The sequence below is a fragment of the Heterocephalus glaber genome, unplaced genomic scaffold (assembly GCF_053883595.1).
Source record: "Heterocephalus glaber isolate CG9 unplaced genomic scaffold, H.glaber_assembly_v1.0 deba00001550, whole genome shotgun sequence".
NCBI lineage: Eukaryota > Metazoa > Chordata > Mammalia > Rodentia > Bathyergidae > Heterocephalus > Heterocephalus glaber.
The window spans coordinates 8,699,380-8,719,057 of record NW_028258343.1 but is presented as its reverse complement, the minus strand read 5'-3'; the positions used below and the strand labels follow the sequence as shown (position 1 = coordinate 8,719,057).

The following is a 19,678-nucleotide window of genomic DNA, read 5'->3' as shown; positions in this document are numbered from 1 at the left end:
GAAGAGATATCCATCCCAACAGTTTCCCAAATCTCAATACAGAAACACAAAAAGTGTGAAAAAACAAGACAATATAACTCCACCAAATGTCCATAATTTGTCAGTAACTAAGTACAAAGATATTGAAGTAGATATAGTGCCAGAGAAAAAATTCAAAAGGCCAATTTATAAAAATGATTAATTATTTCAAAAAGGATACAAATAAACAGCTGAGTAAATAAGTGCAGAAATATAGGATGTGAAAAGACAATTCAATACAGAGACAGAAATTCTGAAGAAGAACCAAACAGAAATTTTGGAAATAAAACCACAATAAATCAAAGAACTCAGTAGAAAGCCTCTAAAACAGAGAAAATAAGCAGAAAACAGAATTTCAGGGCTTGAAAATAAGGCTGAGGAATTATTACACACAGACACTAGTAAAAGAAAAATAAGAAATTACAAAAAAATTCCCAGACTTCTGGGACATGATTAAATGACCAAACATGAATGTGTGGTGTAGGAGAGGGCACTGAGGTTAAGATAATCTATTTAATGAAATAATAACAAAAAACTTCCCAGGTTTTAGAATAGATATAGACATCCAGGTATAGGAGGCATTTAGAATCTTAAACAGGCATGGCCAGAAAAGAACCTCCCACATCACATTATAGTTAAAATGGCAAGAGTATGGGACAAGAAAAGAATATTTAAAACTCCAAGAGAGAAGTCACTTATAGAGCTATATCCACCAGAATAACTAGACTTTTCTGTACAAATCCTAAAGGCCAGAAGGTTATGGAACAATGTACTTCAATTCAAGCCCTGAAAGAAAGTAACTGCCAATCCAGATTACTATATTCAGAAAAGCTAGCCTTCAAAATTGAAGGAGAAATAAATACCTCCCATGATAAGCATCAACTAAAGAAATTCATGACCAATGAATTTCAGTCAGTCAGCAATGCAGAAAATACTGAAAGGAATCCTATGCAGAGAAGGGGAAGGATAGAAAAGTTATTGAGAACCAGGAAGGAATCAAATATTAGAAAAACAACAAAATGACAGGACTTATTATATACCTTTCCATAATAACTCTGAATGCATATTGTCTGAACTCTCCAATTAAAAGACAGAGTAGCAGATTGGATTTTAAAATATGACGTATCTCCTTGCTGCCTGCAAATAAACACCTCATGAGGAAAGACGACTTGTTCTGAAAGTGAAAAGAAAACAAGATCCCATGCAAATGAAACCCAGAATTAAACAGAAGGCCACTATATATTGGTAAAGGGAATAATCAACCAAGAAGATATATCAATTGTAAATACATATGCATTGAACATTGCTTGCCCAAATTCATAAAATACATACTACTTGAAATAAAGGGACACATAGGTCTCAATGCAATGATAGTGGCTTTAATTCTCTACTCTCACCAATAGATTGTCCAGACAAAAATCAACAAAATACATCAGAGTTAAGCTATACATACCATAGATCAAATTGACTTACATTTATCCACAGAGCACTCTACCTACCAACTTCAGAATACACATGCTTACTGGCAGCTCATGTACTGCCCTTCAAAACAGATTGTGTTTTAGACTGTAAAGTAAGCCTTAAAAGAAATACAAAGAATTGAAATAATTGCTTGCATTTTATCAGATCATAATGGAAAGAAACCAGAAATCAACAGTAAGAGAAACTATAGAATGATACAAATACATGGAAATTGAACAATTCACTTTTGAACAGTCATTGAAGAACTGAGGGAGCAATTTAAATCTCTGGAGCACAACAAAGGTATTTCCCTGAGATGGAAGTCCATTGCCATGAACACCTATATCAAAAAGTCAGAGACATCTTAAATAAAATAAATCAAGGATATTAATGATATGGGGACTAAAAGAACAATACACAGGATCAATGAAACAAAGAATTGGTTCTTTGGAAAGATAAACAAATCTTGTTTACACTCTTGACACACTCTTAGCTAAACTTAATGTGCACACAAGAGAAAGAGGAAAGCAGTGGAGGGGAAGGGGGAAAGGGGGGGGAACACAAGTCATTAGAATTAGAGATGAAAAAGGGGACTTTACAACAGACGCCACTGAAGTTCAAAGAATTATTAGGAACTACTCTGAAAACCTAGTCTAATAAACTGGAGAATCTAGAAGAAATGGGCAAATGAAACCAAGAGGATATAAAAAACATAAACAGATCAATAATAACCAATGAGATTGAAGCAGTAACGAAAAGTCTTCCATCAAAGAAAAGCCCAGGACTAGATGGGTTCACTACCGCTGAATTTTACCCAACCTTATATAAAACATAACACCAATACTCCTCAAAATAATTCATCAAAACAGAACAGGAAAGAGCACTTCCAAACTCACTCTCCAGGGCTAACATCATCCTGTCCACAGTTTGGCAGAATTACTATTGTTATAGGGTCATATTACCAAAAGTGATTCACAGATTCATTGCAATTCCCATCAAAATACCAATGTTATTCTTCACATGACTAGAAAAACACAATCCCAAAATTCATATGGAAACACAAAAGACACAATAGCCAAAGCAATCCTAAACAAAAAAGACCAAGGCTGGAGGCTTCACAATAGCTGATTTCCACTTACACTACAAAGCCATAGGAACAAAAACAGTATGGTAGGGGCACAAAAATAAATACAAAGACCAATGAAGCAGGGTAGAGGACAGAGAAACATGCAGCTACATCCATCTCATTCTGGGACAAAGGAGCTAACAATATATGTTGTAGAAAAGGTAGCCTCTTCAACAAATGGTGCTAGGGAAACTGGATATACATCTCTAGGATACTGAAACTAGATCCCTCTCTCTCACCCTGTACAAAAATCAATTCAAAAGGGACCAAAGACATAATAAAATAATAAGACCTGAAACGTTAAAATTGCTAAAAGGAAACATAGGGGAAACAGGCATAAGCGGAGACTTCCTGAATAAGAGACCAACATAAAGCACAGGAAATACTACCAAGAAGACTCAATAAATGGAACTACAACAAACTAAAAATTTCTACAGAGCAAGGGAAACAACAATGAAAACAGCCTACAGAATGGAAAAAAAAAAAACTTTGCCAGCTACTCTTATGAGAGAGAATTAATATGTAGAATATACATAAAACTCAAAAAATGTACCACCAAAAATCACATAGCACAATCAATAAACGAGCAAATGAGTCAAACAGACACTTCTTAAATATATGTGAAAAAAGTTCAACATCTATGGTCATTATGAAAGGGCAGATCAACACTATATAGAGAGGGGGCCAGTCAGTACCGGACGTTCCGCGTCTGTCCCGGCCTGCTGCGGGCCTCTCCGCGGGTGCCTTGACGGGGCTGCCCACGGCAGGTGCTCAGCCAAGAACGGCCTCAGAGCGCTCCGGGAGCCGGCGGGTGGTGGCCCTCTGTGGGACTCTGCGGGGGGCCCAGGGGGACACAAGTGGCTCCAAGTCCAGACCATGTACAGTGAAGCAAGTTAAGGATTTAATATGAAGCACAGAAACAGTGCCAACAGCAAGCGGTACTTGGTACACATTTGGTTAGTGTGGCAGCGTTTCCTTCTCCCACTGCTGCTGAGATGGCAGAAATGAGTCAAATTCGGTATGAAATCGAATACACCGAAGGTATTAGTCAGTGAATGAGGGTCCCGGAAAAATTAAAAGTAGCACCACCAAATGCTGAGCTGGAACAACGATTCCGAGAAGGAGTTCCAAATGCTAGTGTGATAATGCAAGTTCCAGAGAGGATTTTTGTAGCAGGAAATAATGAAGACATTTCATTTTCAAGACCAGCAGATCGTGACCTTATTCAGTCAACTTCTTTAAAGCCTCTGGCACTAAAAACACCACTTCATGTACTTACATTAAGTGAAAGACCACTAGATTTCTGGACTTAGAAAGACCTCCTCCCACCCCTCAAAATGATGAACGGATCTGTATAGTTGGCAGGCTAAAAAGAGAGCGCTCTGTGAGTGAAAATGCTGTTCGCCAAAATGGACAGCTGGTCAGAAATGATTCTATACCTGTGTTACGTGGTGAGTCTGCCGCCGCCACTTCTACCCCTCATCATGACAACATCAAGTATGGCATTTCAAAAATCGATCCAACAATTGAAGGAGCGGCAGATGACATGAATGTTGTAGATGCAGCTTCATTAAGACGACAGATAATCAAGCTAAATAGACATCTACAACTTGTAGAAGAGGAGAACAAAGAACGTGCTAAAAGAGAAATGGTCATGTATTCAATTACCGTTGCATTCTGCTGCTTAATAGCTGGCTCTGGTTTCGCCGCTAGAGCTAACCTCGGCACTCAGGTATATTGTCCCACCTGCTGGAAATACAAAGGATTTACAGACTCTTTGTTTTTGTCTTTGCACTGTATGCCGTTTTATAGCCCATGCCCTAAACAATGTATTTCTTCCAGAAAGTAGAGGAAAGGACCTATATTTGTAGAAGTAAAGGTATTCTGTCCCTCAGCTCTATTCCCTTTAAGCTAGTTCTGCAGTAACAGCTTACGTAAAATTCTTTTGCATGTTTTGTAAATAGGCTCTACTTTGTTGTTTGTTTGTTTTTTAAAGAAATTGATTTTTCATCTCATCAGTCTGCACAACTGATTCTCTGAAAGAGAGAGAATGCATTGACAATGGATTTAGAAAGGTATCTGTAAAGGAAAAAGTGTTTCATGCTGTTTCTCAACACTATGAAGCAGTTTTGTTAATAGATGTTTTTGCACTACCTTTCAACATTAACATTTTTGAAGTTATGGTCTGGTACTAGATTTAAGAAAATCAAACCATCTAATATTTTATGATCACCTGTACAAATTAAATTAATTCCTAATAATTCATCAGTTTATCTGTGTGTGGTATGTGCATTATTTTCATTTTAGTTTTGCAGATAGTTTTCTATAAAGTACATTTTTACTAAGTCTGTGTGTGAACAATTTTAAAAAACTACGAAATAAGGTACAAATGTAGTGTATTTAATAAACTGTCAACCAAAGCACAAAAAAAAACCCAAAACAACTATATGGAGATTCCTTCTCACCCCATTCAGAATGGGTATTATCAAGAATACAAAAGGACAATAAATGCTGGTGAGGATGAGGGGAGGAAAAGAAACCCTTCTACACTGCTAGTAGGAAGACAAATTAGTACCGCCCCTATGGAATCAGTAGGGCAGTTCCTCAAAAAACTAAAAATAGAGCTATCATTTGATCCAGTTATACTACTCTTTGGTATATACTCAAGGGAATTAAAGTCAACATTTTATAGGGATGCCTGTATACCTGTTTACTGAGGCCCAATTCACAATTACCTAGGTGTCCATCAACAGATGGATAAAGAACATGTGATATATAGCACAATGGAGTATTCAGCCATTAAAAAAGAATGGAATTTTTCCATTTGCAAAGAATAAGCTTATATCTAGAAATAACCTTTGGATGTTCTTCAGTTGTATCATTGACATTTAGTATGAAAACACTGTAAAAACTGCAATGTATTTATAAATGATAATCAAATTACTTTGCGGCAAATTTACCCTAATTTTTAAGATAGCCTATATCACTGTAGGTACTGTACTTTAAATTAACATTAACAGCCCCTCTTACAAACCAAAACTAAATATAAGTAGGGACTTGTCATTTCATTTCCCTTTAAAAATGGACCTGGGGCTGGAGGTATAGTTCAATAGCAAAAAGCTTGTCAGCTGAAGCCAGGGGTTTGATCCTCAGCACTGCAAATAGACAAATGCCCCAAACGACAATAACAACAACAACAGTGGTGACAGCATCTGCAGCAATAACAACAACTACAGCACCTACAGCAAAAGAATGAATGTACTCCACATGCTGAAAACTAGGATAATATTATTTCATGTTTTTATTTTTTAAGCAAATTTGTTTTAAGATGATGACACAATTTCAGCTCTATTATGTTCTTGATATTTGCTGTGCCCATGAATCTTCTGTGGAATTTAACAACAAAAATATATTTAGTTGCCTTATGCTGGGGTTCTGATTACGGAGGAATCCAACTGACTGGCTGGATAGGAAGTGGGAGAGGAAGTATGCCTATTCTTTGCTTTATTTGACTCCTGGCACTGGCATGAGCTGGCCTTGCACACGGCATGGCTGCTGTGTGGGTGTGTGGTGCCGCCCCTTTGATTTTCATCAATGACTGCTCTCCCAAGTGGTTCTCTGAGGGAGGTGGTGGGGGGTGCGGATCTCCTCCCACCACACTCCACAAAACCATTCAGGGCTGACAAGGAACTGAGAGATGGTCTTTAAAGGAACAGGCTGTAGCCTGGTGTCTATAATTAGTCCTAAATTTCAGGGTATTGGAGATAGCCTTCAGGAGATAATACTGTGCATTCAAAAATATGTGAGGAAGTATTGTCCTTATATGTGCCAATTTGTTGTGCTCTACAGAAACAGAAGCAAGCTCTAACTGTGTTCCTACAAAGGCATTTAAGGGCATGAATAGCAATATCTTCTGGCTTTAAACTGACATGCCTATATTGGCAGGTACTGGCAGGCCATTTTTCCCCTCTATAGAAACATTAGTCTCCTAGATAATATTATTTCCAAGGCTCATGCAAACTCCACTGAATCTTACTAGTCCTAAGACATCTGTGATTCCCAGGAGACCACAGAAGAGTACTTCTGAGATAGACATGGATGCTCAGCAAGGCTCAGTTTGCCAGCGGTAGAACCTGAGGTAGGTTACTGGCAAACTTGCCTAGGTAAAAGCAAGATCCTTGTAGACAATGTTCAGTGAGGAAAAGCCAGAGGGACATGAAAAGATGAAGAACTCTTGATTTTTAGTCCATAGTCTGCTGGTTCCAAGGCAGGAAGGCTGGGAGAGAAGAATGGTGGGGGAGAGCTCCTCAGAGCATGGTGGACAGGAAGCACAGAATGAAGGAGGAGCTGGGGGAGGAGATGCGCCCTTGCAGGCCGTGCTCCCAGTGGCGGCCTCTTCTGGCCAGGCCCCACCTAACAGCAACTCAGCTTGAAGCCCCAATAACCCCATCACCTTCCAAAAGTCCTCTTTATGATCCCAAGGCTTTAGGGGATCACCGAAACTGGCAGTATTATTTACCAGCAGTGTGCTTTCAGGAGAGTCAATGTCTCTTTAGGCTGCAAGCAGTAATATTTACATGTTGCAGAACAAGACTGCTTGGACTAGCGTCCTGGCCCTCATTTACCAATTAGGTGACCTTAGGTAAGTTTCTTAACCTTTCTCTGCTTAGGTTTCCTCACCTACAAAATGGGAATAATGTTAGTACTGAAAAATTAACTTTACCAAAGAGACGTCTGGCCACTGCCATCAGTTCTGGGAGGGGCGCTCTAGGCCTGGAAGGTGTTGGCTCATAGGAGTGCATTTGTTTGCCTGCGGTTCTGGTCACCAATCTAACAGTGTAATTTCTTTTCTTTTCTTTTTTAAAAAATTTTATTTTATTGGTACATTTTAGGTTTACAATACAATGACATTTATCATTGGAAATTTGCACCTTTCCATAATCTCTCTTGGTTCTTATTTTTCCCCCTTCCCCTGCCCTCCCTTCAACCCCTCCATCCCTCCCTATTTACAAAGACGTTGTTTCCACATTTTTCATTTTCTCCTACTAATTCCATTCCTATCTTTCCTTTCCCCTACCTCTCCCACTTCCCCTTCCCCTTTACCCCTTTTCTTCCTATTTCATATTATCTATTATACCTTTAATCCTTATTTACACTTTCAGTTCTCACACTAGAGAAACTATTTGGTATTTACACGTGTGTGCTATTTCTTTCACATAAGAGTATCACCTCAATGTACATCCATTTAGCTATAAATGTCTCTAATTTCTCATTTTTTATGGCTGAGTAGTACTCCATTTTATTTAAAAAAGCCCCACATTTTCTTTATCCAGTCTCCAGGTGATGGGTATTTGGGCTGTTTCCAAGTTTTAGCTGTTAAAAACTGTGCCGCTATAAACATGGGTGCACATATATCACTGTGGTATGATTCTTTTAATTCTTTGAGGAAGATAGTCAGCAGGGGAATAGCTGGATGAAATGGGACTTCCAGTCCTAGTTCTTTGAGGTATCTCCATACTGATTTCCACAGTGGTTGCACCAGTCTACACTCCTACCAGCAGTGGAGCAGGGTTCCTCTTTCACCACAGCTCTGCCAGCATTTGTTATTGGTTGATTTCATGATAGCAGCCACTCTTTCTGGGGTGAGGCGGAATCTCAGCGTTGTTTTCATTTGGATCTCTCGAGTGACCAATGATGTTGAACATTTTTTCATATGTTTATTTGCTATTTCTACTTATTTGTCTGAGAAATGTCTGTTCATTTCAGATGCCCATTTTTGGATTGGGTCTTAAAATTTGGGAGGTCTGATTTTTTTAAGTTCTTTATAGATTTGAGATGGTAGACCTTTGTCTGAGGGACAGTTGGTGAAACTTTTTTCCCAGATTGTGGGTTGTCTCTTCACACTGCTGGTGGTTTCTCTTGCTGTGCAGAAGCTTTTTAGTAAGAAGAGATCCCACTTTTAATTGTGTGTGCTAGTTCACTGGCAACTGAGGTTTTGTTCATAAAATCTTTTCCTACACCAATGTCTTCAAGAGTTCTACCTAACCTCTGTTCCAGCTGGTTCAGTGTTTCTGTTTTAATATTTAGATCTTTAATCCATTTCGATTTTAGTTTAGTACATGGTGAGACATATAGATAGGTCTAGTTTTAGTCTTTGGCAAGTTGAAACCCAATTTCTCCAGCACTATTTATTAAAAAGGCTATCTTTCCTCAAGTGAGGGTGTTTGGCTCCTTTGTCTGAGTGTGTCTGGAGTTGCTTCTGCATCTTCTAATCTGTTCCACTGGTCCTCAGAGGTCTGTTTCTTTGCCAGTACCATGCTGTTTTTATCACAGTAGCTTTGTAGTATAGTTTCAGGTTGGGGATTGTGATACCCCCTGCCATGTCTCTGTTACCTAGAATTGCTTTTGCTATTCTGGGTCTCTTCTTGTTCCAAATGAATTTTTGGATTTTTTTCTCAAGGTCCATGAAGTATGATTCTGGGATTGCACTGAATCTATATAGTAGTTTTGGAAGTATGGCCATTTTCACTATGTTGATCCTTCCTACCCAGGAGCAAGGGGTGTCTTTCCATTTTCTGATACTGTCTTCAATCTCTCTTTTCAGACTGCTATAGTTTTCAGAGAAGAGGTCTTTGATTTCTTTCATTAGGTTGCTTCCTAAGTATTTAAGTTTTTTGGATCCTATTGTGAAAGGAATTGTTTATCCTATTTCTCTCTCAGTGAGTCTGTTGTTCGTGTAGAGGAAAGCTATTGATTTTTGTGTGTTGACCTTGTATACAGCTACTGTACTGAATTTGGTTATTAAATCCAGAAGACTTTTGGTGGAGTTCTTGGGGTCTTCTATATAGAGTACCGTGTCATCTGCAAATAATGACAATTTGACTTCTTCATTTCCTATCTTTATTCCTTTTATTTCTTTCTCTTGTCTAATTGCCATGGCTAAAGTTACCAAAACTATATTGAACAGGAGTGGTGATAGTGGACATCCTTGTCTTGGTCCTGATTTTAGTGTGAGGGATTTCAGTTTTTGACCATTTAGTATGATATTGGCTGTTGGTTTTTCATAGATGGCTTTTATCAGATTGAGGTAGAGACCATCTATTCCAATTTTTTGTAGGATTTTTATCATCAATGCATGTTGGATTTTGTCAAATGCTTTTTCTGCATCTATGGAGAAAATCATATGGTTTTTGTCCTTGGCTCTATTGATATAGTGTATTACATTGATTGATTTGCATATGTTGAAGCATCCCTGCATCCTTGGGATAAATCCCACTTGGTCAGGGTGTATGATCTTCTTGGTGATATTCTGCATTCCATTTGGTAGAATCTTATTAAGGATTTTTGCATCTATGTTTATTAGTGAGATTGGCCTATAGTTCTCTTTTTCAGTTGGGTCTTTCACTGCTTTGGGGATCAAAGTGATGATTGTTTCCAGGAATGAATTTGAGAGTATTGCTTCCCTTTCAATTTCATTGAAGAGTTTAAATAGTAGTGGCAGTAGTTCCTCTCTAAATGTCTTGTAGAATTTGGCAGTGAAGCCATCAGGACCCAGGCTTTTCTTAGTTGGTAAGTTTTTAATTATATTTTCAAATTCATTGGTTGTTATTGGGTTGATAGAATTTTTAGGTCTTCTTCGTTCAACTTTGGTAATTCATACGTATCTAGCAATCTGTCCATTTCTTCTGTGTTTTCCATCTTGTTGGCATATAGGTTCTTGAAGTAGGTATTGATAATCCTCTAGATTTCTGCTGGGCCCATTGTAATTTCATCCTTTTCATTCTTTATTGCATGGATTTGGGCCTTTTTCTGATAAGGTTGGCTAAGGTTTTGTCAATTTTGTTTATTCTTTCAAAGAACCAACTCTTGGCTTCATTGATTTTTTTGTATTGTTCTTTTAGTCTCCATTGCATTGATTTCTGCTGTGATCTTTATAACTTCCTCCCTTGTATGAGCTTTGGGTTTGTCCTGCTCTTCTTTTTCTAGAAGCTTGAGGTTCAGCACCAGCTTGTTTAATTGGGCTCGCTCCCTTTTCCTAATATGAGTATTCACTGCTATGAATTTCCCTTGTAAGACTGCTTTCATTGTGTCCCATAGATTCCTATATGTTGTATTGTCATTGTCATTTAATTGAAGGAACTGTCTGATTTCTTCTTTAATTTCCGCTGTGACCCATTGGTTATTCAGAAGTGTGTTGTTCAATTTCCATGTGTTTATGAAATTTTTGTGGTTTCTTTTGCTATTGATCTCCAATTTCATCACACTATGGTCTGATAATATACAGGGGATAACTTCAGTTCCTTTGCACTTACGTAAATATGTTCTATGAGCGAGTATGTGGTCTATTTTGGAGAATGACCCATGTGCAGCTGAAAAGAATGTGTATTCTGATTTTGTGAGGTGGAATACTCTGTAAATATCTCTTAAGTTCATTTGTTCAAGAGTTTGATTGAGTTCTATCATTTCATTGCTTGTTTTTTGTCTAGTTGATCTATCTATTTGTGATAATGGGGTATTGAGGTCCCCCACTACTATTGTATTAGTGCTTATTTGATTTTTCATATCCGTTAATATTTGTTTTATATATTTGGGCACACTAGTGTTTGGTACATAGATATTTATGACTGTCATCTCTTCCTCTTGGATTGTTCCCTTTACAAGGATGTAGTGTGCTTCTTCGTCTCTCTTAATCAGTGTTGGTTTGAAATCTACTTGATCTGCCAAGAGGATAGCTACCCCTGCTTTTTTTTGGTTCCTGTCACATGGAGTATTGTTTTCCACCGTTCAACTTTAAGTCTATGAGTTTCTTTTTGAATTAAGTGTGTTTCTTGTATGCAGCATATTGTTGGATTTTGCTTCTTCACCCATTCTGCCAGTCTATTTCTTTTTATTGGTGAGTTTAGACCATTAATATTGATGGTTATAACTGATATGTATTGAGTTATCATTGTCATGACTTTTTCATTTTCTTGTCACCCCTGGTGGACTCATTCTCCTGGGCTTCCTGGGATTGTGATCCTCAATTTTTTTCCCCCAGGATTTTGTCTAAAATTTTTTGGAGTGCTGGTTTGGTATTCACGAATTTCCTAAGGTGCTCTTTGTCATGAAAATATCTTATTTCACCATCAATTTTGAAAGATAGTTTTGCAGGATACATCAATCTGGGTTGTATGCTGTTTTCCTTTAGGGATTGCAATACATCACTCCAAGCTCTTCTTGCCTTGAGGGTTTGCATTGAGAAGTCTGCTGTGATTCTGATGGGGTTTCCTTTGTATGTGATTTGTTTCTTTTCTCTAACTACCTGTAGGACTTTATTCTTCTGTTGGGTTTCTGGAATCTTAACAATTATATGCATATGAGTACATTTTTTTTTTTTTATCAAGCCTAGTTGGAGTCCTATATGCCTCACTTATTTGTATGTCAAGTTCTTTTCCCCTGCTTGGGAAGTTTTCTCCCATCACTTCTGTGAACATTTTTTTATGTCATCTGCACTCTCTCCTGTTTGTTCATTTACTCTGATCAGTCTTATGTTATTCTTCTTTGCATCATCTAGCAGCTGCTGGATTGATTTCTCGTGGTCCCTTACAATTTTAAAGGAATTTTTCTTTTCCTTGTCACTAATTGCAATCTTATCTTCTATATCTGAAATTCTGCCCTCACATTGGCTTATTCTGCTGCATAGACTTTCAGTGGAGGCTTTAGTGTACTGAAAATCTGTTTCCATCTGTTTTATGGATTCCATTTGTTTCCTATGTTGGGATTCCATCATGTTCCTCAGCTTCTCTATTTTTTTTATCTGTGTCCTCTCTATATTTATTAATCATGTCTTGCACTATGGGCACAATCTCTGCTGTTATGTGAGAAATTATTTCTGATTTCATTTTTTCCAGATCCTCTTTTATTGGTTCTTCAGGGAGTCCAGGTGGTTGAGTATCAGTGTTCCATCTTGTTTCTCTTTGGGGTTGTTGTAGGTGATCTTGACGTCTGGTTCTGAGGCTTGTTTATGTGTCTTTTTGTTTTGACGGGGGGTGAGGGGGTGGGGGGTGAGGTGTGCTGCTGCTTGCATCTGTGAGGCTCACCTCCTCTGTGCTGGGAGCAGTGGTAGGTTGGCCTGCAAGCCTCCTATTCTGCACTGGGAGCTGTGGCATGGTGACCTGGAAGCCTCCTCTGTACTGGGAGCTGTGGTATGGTGACCCGGAAGCCTCCTGTGTGCTGGGAGCTGTGGCACACTGACCTGGAAGCCTCCTCTGTGCTGGGAGCAGTGGTAGGTTGGCCTTGAAGCCCCTACTCTGCACTGGGAGCTGTGGCACAGTGACCCAGAAGCTCCTCTGTGCTGAGAGCTGTGGCACATTGACCTGGAAGCCTTCTCTGCACTGAGAGCTGTGCCACGTTGGCCCAGAAGCCTCTTCTGTGCTGGAAGCTGTGGCATGTTGACCCGGAAGCTTCCTCTGTGCTGGGAGCAGTGGTAGGTTGGCCCGGAAGCCTCCTACCCTGTAGCGGGTGCTGTGGCATGTTGATCCAAAGCCTCCTCTGCACAGGGAGCTCAGTTGAATGACTGGAGTTGAATAAGACAGGTGCCTAGATTGGAGCCTTGGCTGATCCCTCAGACCATGAAGTTTCAGAAGGCTCCAAGGCAGAAACATGGTGGAAGCTCTTGGTGAGGCATCAACTGAGTTCTCTCAGCACCCTGGGAAGCAGAGCTGGGAAAGCACCAGCCTGAGGTTGAACTGAACAGTCCCTGTTGATGAGCCTGCATTTTGAATGGCTCAAGAAGCTGGAGTCTAATATCCACAGGCAACAGAAGCAGGAAAACATGCCCCTGTGAAGCAGAATGGGACTTCTTAAAAGTCCAGTGTGATTTCTAATGTGGCCTTTGGTCCACTGCTATCACTTAAATCTGAAGTCCCCTTGGTTGGTCGTCTTGGTGCTACTGGGAGGGTGGTGCCAGGTGACAGGAAGTCAGGTCATTGGGTGCATGCCTTTGATGGTGATATTGGGATCCTAGCCCCTTCCTCCTTCTCTTTGCTTTGTGGATGCCAGGTGACAAGCAGTTTTGCACCACCACGTGTTCCCCACCGTGATGTTCTGCCTTGCTATCTTGTTTCCCCAAAGCAACTGAACCAACTGATGATGGCCTGAAATCTCTGAAACTGTGAGCCAAAACAAATCGTTCTTCCTTTTAAGTTGATTATCTCAAGTATTTTGTCACAGTGACAGAAAGCTAACATAGCTGCTCACTATCAGTTCTGCCTCCTTAAAGGGCTGAAGACGGAAGGCCAGCCACATGGGTAGTACATTGTGAAGCCCCCAAAAACCCTGGACAACAAAGTCCAGACAAGTTCCCTGGTGGCCAATCCTCCAGGGAGAAAGGAAAATTGCAAACTCCACAATCAGACCTTTCTGGACCCTGCTCTATGTGCCTCTTCCCTTGATGATTTAATCAGTATCCGTTTCCTGTAATAAACCATAATCATGAATATAACAGCTTTCAGGGGGTTCTGGGAGTCCTTCTAGCAGATGTTTGAAGCTGTGAGTGATTTTGGGAATCCTTAAACTAGGAATGGTGTCAGAAGTATGGATGACCTTTTGGGAACACTGTTCCTCCTAATTTCACAGTTGGCTTACTCTTGAAGTTCATTGAAAATCTTTTGCCTTCCCTTATATGGTTATTGAGAGAACTGTATATGGGCATATAAATTGCTCAGTAGATGTTAACTATTACTTTATGAACTTCACATACAAGCATTTACTAATCACTTTGGTATTCAATACTTACTACGTGCAAGTTTCTGTGCTGAATAGCTCAAATGAATCGTCTCATCTAGTTCCCAGCTGAAACTAGAGAGAAAATTAAATGAAACATAGAGGCCTTCAGTAACTTCTGTAAGATAAATCAATTAGTAAGCAGAAGCAAGAACCTCAACCTTGATCTTTGTGACCCAGACACAAACCCTGCATTTTAAAAGTCTGTCCTCTCAGCCGATGAGCTATTTCACCTCACAAAGTAACCCTGTTAAGGCCATTCATCAGCTCTGTTGCTGTCAAGTCTACAGATGATATTTGCAAGCTCCCAAGGTGTTCAAAAAATGAGAACAGCTATCAAATTTCCAGTGTTTTCTTTGCAGGATAGAAACACTCAAATGTTACTGTAGGAAAAATCCGGATGCAGAGCCCCACTTTTGGGACTGCTTCACTGGCTGAGAACTACGAACACCCTCATCCCAAACTTGTTTATTTCTTTTCAAAGCAAGTATTCTGTACAACTGGAACTTTGGGAGGGGCCATATTTTTCCTTGATTGGATTTTGTACTGATCTTTGAAATAAATCAACACTTTAATTTCTGAATTAGAGTATATCAAATTCCATTATAGTATCAATAAAATGAAAGAAGCAGTAAATTTAGTATGAAGCCCCAAGGGAAAAATTCAAATCACCATGAAACTCTACATACTCAATGTCTTCTTTGGAAGCTAGGTTCTTTTTACTACTTCTGCAGAAATAGATGTCATTTCAGTACGCTTTGCTGCTGCATATATCAAAATGATGTCTAGAGAAAGAAATGGCAACAAACCCTGCAATTCTCCTCCTATGGGGGATTTTACTAATCATGTCCCTCCACAACATTCTGCCTCTCCTCCATGGCTAGAACCTTTCTTTTCTCCTTCCTCATCTTGTTCATTTCAACCTCCTCCCTTCAGTTTCTTAAGGATCTGACTTCTTTTTCATTCTTTCAGGGACACATTTTACTTACAAGTGCGAGCATTGTATATTAATATAATGCTTTAAATTGGGATTATTCCTCAAATTTCATGCTGCCTGGTTGCTATATGGCACAATGTTTTCTTAGGTTCATCTTTGAGAGCTTGTTCACCCTGAGAAGAATTAAAGGACTCTCTCATAGACTCTGAGTGACTCTTCTTTGATTTAACTGGCACGTCTCCAAATCCTTACTGCAGATAATTATTCAATCCTTTGTTGCATTTTGTTTATATAAATTTCTTTCTAAATCCAGATCTGGAAAGTGGCAATACTTAGCACTAAAATAATTTTAATAATATCTTTTCTTCTCCTTTGAATTGTTGTTATATCAAAGGACATAATGTAGGGCTGGGGGTTTAGTTCAGTGGCACCGCGCCTGCCTCACAAGTGCAAGATCCTGAGTTCGATCCCCGGTACCAAAAAAAAAAAAAAGGATGTAATGTATATGAGGGAAAGTGTTTTGCCAATGCTCCTATACAAAAAGAAGAGATCAGTATAGTATTAACTTGAGTACTGTTCAATGTTTTGATGAATAGCACAGTAGCCTTGTTCATTCGGTGGCTTTGGGAAGTGCGGTCCCCCATTCCCAGTGAAAAGTGACAATGGCTGCTAATCCTTCATGAGCCAAATTTAGTGACAGCAATATTACTGATTGGTTTCTTCTCTCAAGATAGGACTATGAGGATAATGACTGAACATATTTATTTAAATATAACAGATTCTCAGAGAGTGAATGCAAGTTCAAGTGCCCAGGCTTGTAAGAAAGCCTCTAGTGGTTACACAAGTTAGGCATCTGTGCACCTCAAACTGAATTTCTACATTTGTCATAAGAGGAGAATTAACTTGATTATGCAAAATATCACAAAGCCCCTGCATTGATATCCAGATCCCAGGAGTCTTTCTAAAGTCCCCATGTTTTTCAGCCTGCACAAGTAGCACCTCACAGCTAAGTCGGTCCCCCAGCCTGAACCTTGGACCCAGTGCTGCTTTGTTTGTGGTGTATCAAATTAAATGGCTGAGGGAAAAAGCCTTCTCTCTGCATCTTCTGCTGCTATGGCACCCAGTGTGTGTGTTCTAAGCAGTGACATCACCACAGCACGCAGCCATGGAATGCACTGCCTACATTTCCACAGGCTGCTCACTCAGGGTGCTGTGAATTCATGGAGTCCTTGTGACCATCTCCTAGACACCAAGGAAAGCACTTGTCTCAGACTGTGAGTTTTTCTACATGAAATTCCTTACCATCTTTCCTGGCAATCAAGGTCAAGGTCTTGACTTGAAGCCTGTTGCTCACCTCCAGCCACTGCTCCACTCAGATCTACGTGGAGAAAGAGCCTTCCTAGGTCATACTATTCATATATCCCATGCACTGCCTGACTTGACTGAGATGGGAGCTCCTTTATCCTTTCAAACTTGTTCATGTTCATTTCCTCTCAACACGCTGCTCCTTACATCCTTCAGGAATAGACACTCTTCCATTTTTGTCTTAATGCCATTAGCATATAAATTCCATACTTTACCTCACAATATTGCAGTAATGGTTGCTAACTTTGTTTTCTTCAATAGTTTGTGCGCTGCTTCAGGGCAGGCACTATGTTTCACTTATCTTTGCATTACCAGTGCTCACCAGATAAAGTAAACAAGTTTCAATTTATGGGTCACCTGTCATAGTTTGAGAGGACTTCGCTGAAGCATTGAGGTGAGAAGGACTTTGATGTCAAAACCAAGCTTAGTAGGGAAGACTGCTGTGATTGATTGCTTATGTCTGTGTTGGGAACAAGAGGGAGATTTGAAGTATGAATGCCATATATGCATCCTTCCTGTAGAGGTGTGTGATTGATAATACCTACTGCATGAATGGGGAATGCTTTCTGGGTCAAACTGTATGAATATCTAGCATTCACAGACAAGACTGGAAAACAAAGATGACAAATGCTTGTTGCTGATTTTTTTCCCCATAATTTCAACTCTGTCCAGAAATTTCCATCCATTGAACATTCCTTCACTCCCACATAATAGGGGATTTCTTTTCCTATTCTACCTACAGAGGGAGTGGGCCAAATATTCCAGGACCATATCCTGAATCATAGCCAGGTGGCAATAAAGAATGCTTTTTCTTAAGCAAGTCTCAGAAAGTCTCCTTCCCAGTGGAATAGATTAGAAGATGCAGAAACAACTCCAGACACACTCAGCCACCTCATCTTTGACAAAGGAGCCAAACACCCTCACTGGAGGAAAGATAGCCTGTTTAATAAATGGTGTTGGAAAAACTGGATTTCAACCTGCCAGAGATTAAAACTAGATCCATACCTATCACCATGCACTAAACTAAGATCAAAGTGGATTAAAGATCTAAATATTAAGACAGAAACACTAAACTTGCTGGAAGATAAGTTAGGTAGAACTCTTAAAGACATTGGCATAGGAAAAGACTTTATGAACAAAACCTCAGAAGCACGGAAACTAGCACAAAGAATCAACACCTGGGATCTCATCTTATTAAAAAGCTTCTGCACTGCAAGAGAAACCAACAACAGAGCTAAGAGACAACCTACAATGTGGGAAAAAAATTTTAGCAGCTATACCTTAGACAAAGGATTACTATTTACAATATATAAAGAACTGAAAAAAATCAGACCCCCCAAATTCAAAGACCCAATTCAAAAATGGGCATCTGAAATGAAGAGATATTTCTCAAAGAAGTAAAAGCAGCAAATAAATACATGAAAATCTGTTCCACATCACTGGTCACTGGAGAGATGCAGATGAAAAAACACTGAGATTCCACCTCACCCCAGAAAGAATGGCTGCTATCAAGAAATCAGCCAATAACAAATGCTGGCGGGGATGTGGGGAGAAAGGAACCCTTCTCCATTGTTGGTGGGAGTGCAGACTGGTGCAACCACTGTGGAAATCAGTGTGGAGAAACCTCAAAGAACTAGAGCTGGAGGTCCCATTTGACCCAGCTATTCCCCTGCTGGGTATCTTCCCAAAAGAATGAAAAGAATCATATCACAGTGATATATGTGCACCCATGTTCATGGCAGCACAGTTTGTAAGAGCTAAAGCTTGGAAACAGCCCAAGTACCCATCACCTGGAAACTGGATAAAGAAGATGTGGGTTTTGTTTATAAAATGGAGTACTATTCAGCCATAAAGAATGAGAAACTAGAGACATTTATAGCTAAATGGATGCATATTGAGGCCATATTCTTAAGTGAAATAAATAGGACACACATGTGTAAATACCAAATAGTTTCTCTAGTGTGAGAAACTGAAAGTGTAAATAAGGGTTAAAATGATTAAAATGAATAATTGATAATTTGAAATAGGAAGAAAAGGTCCAAAGGTGTAGGGGTGGGGTGGGGAGGGGAAAGGAAAGAAGGGAAAAGAAAAATTATGAGAAAAGGAAAAAACCGGAAATGAAGTCTATGTAAATAGGGAAGGGTGGAGGGGGTGAAGGGCACACAGGTAATGGGGAAAAAATAAGAACTAAGATATATCATGTACAGGTACAAGCACCCAATGATAAATGTAAAAGTACTGTATACCTAAAATGTACCAATAAAAGAATTTAAGAAAAAAAAAAAAGTCTCCTTTCCCTATTGCCTTGTAGTAGTACTTTAACAATACCTATATTACCCCTGCCTGTGGCCAAATAAAGTGCACAAGTTAATTTAAGGTGACTTCAGATCAGATATCTTGAAAGAAGAGACATCACCTGTTCAAAAGATTCCTGGCATTTTGTAGTCTAGTACACTTTATCTGGCTATTTTTAACTGGCAGGTCATTCAAAGAAAGATAAGGCCAGGTTTCCAAGAGAGTCTATAATCATGGGGACACACCTTGCCAATTCCAAAAACACATGGGCTTTCTCTTCTGGGAAATTGTCACTGTTATTTGCACGATTTCATTTGGCATTATTAGAATGCCACTCCTGACCATGACCCACCCTGAAATTATCTGCCTTTATTATCTTCTTCTCACATGGAGAATATCCCAGATACAATTCCAATTCTACACTCAATGAAGCTTTAGCGTCTACATATGCAACTGCAAATGTTCCCACATGATCAACTTCTTGCTTATGAAGGACTGAAGCTTTACTGAGGATGATTCTTCTAATAAAAAAGGAATAAATTTACTGATACAAGTCATCTGAAATAATGAAAACACCCTCCTATAGCCTGGTTTGTGGAACCAGCGCCATCTTCCCATAAACTTTTTATAGATCTAGGATGGAAATAATGCTGGCAGAGCATAACAACTCCAGCGGGTCATCCATCCAGGGCATCAGATAGGCACGAGGCTCA

The 19,678-nt window shown here is 39.4% G+C and overlaps 1 protein-coding gene and 1 pseudogene across 4 annotated transcripts in view; one reads left to right on the top strand and one right to left on the bottom strand.

Annotated features, from left to right (window-relative positions):
• The window catches only part of Aig1 (androgen induced 1), a 259,469-nt gene that overhangs the window by 77,746 nt on the left and 162,045 nt on the right, over window positions 1-19,678 (bottom strand). The window lies entirely within an intron of this gene.
• Window positions 3,534-4,318, top strand: LOC101725134 (mitochondrial fission factor pseudogene; annotated as a pseudogene).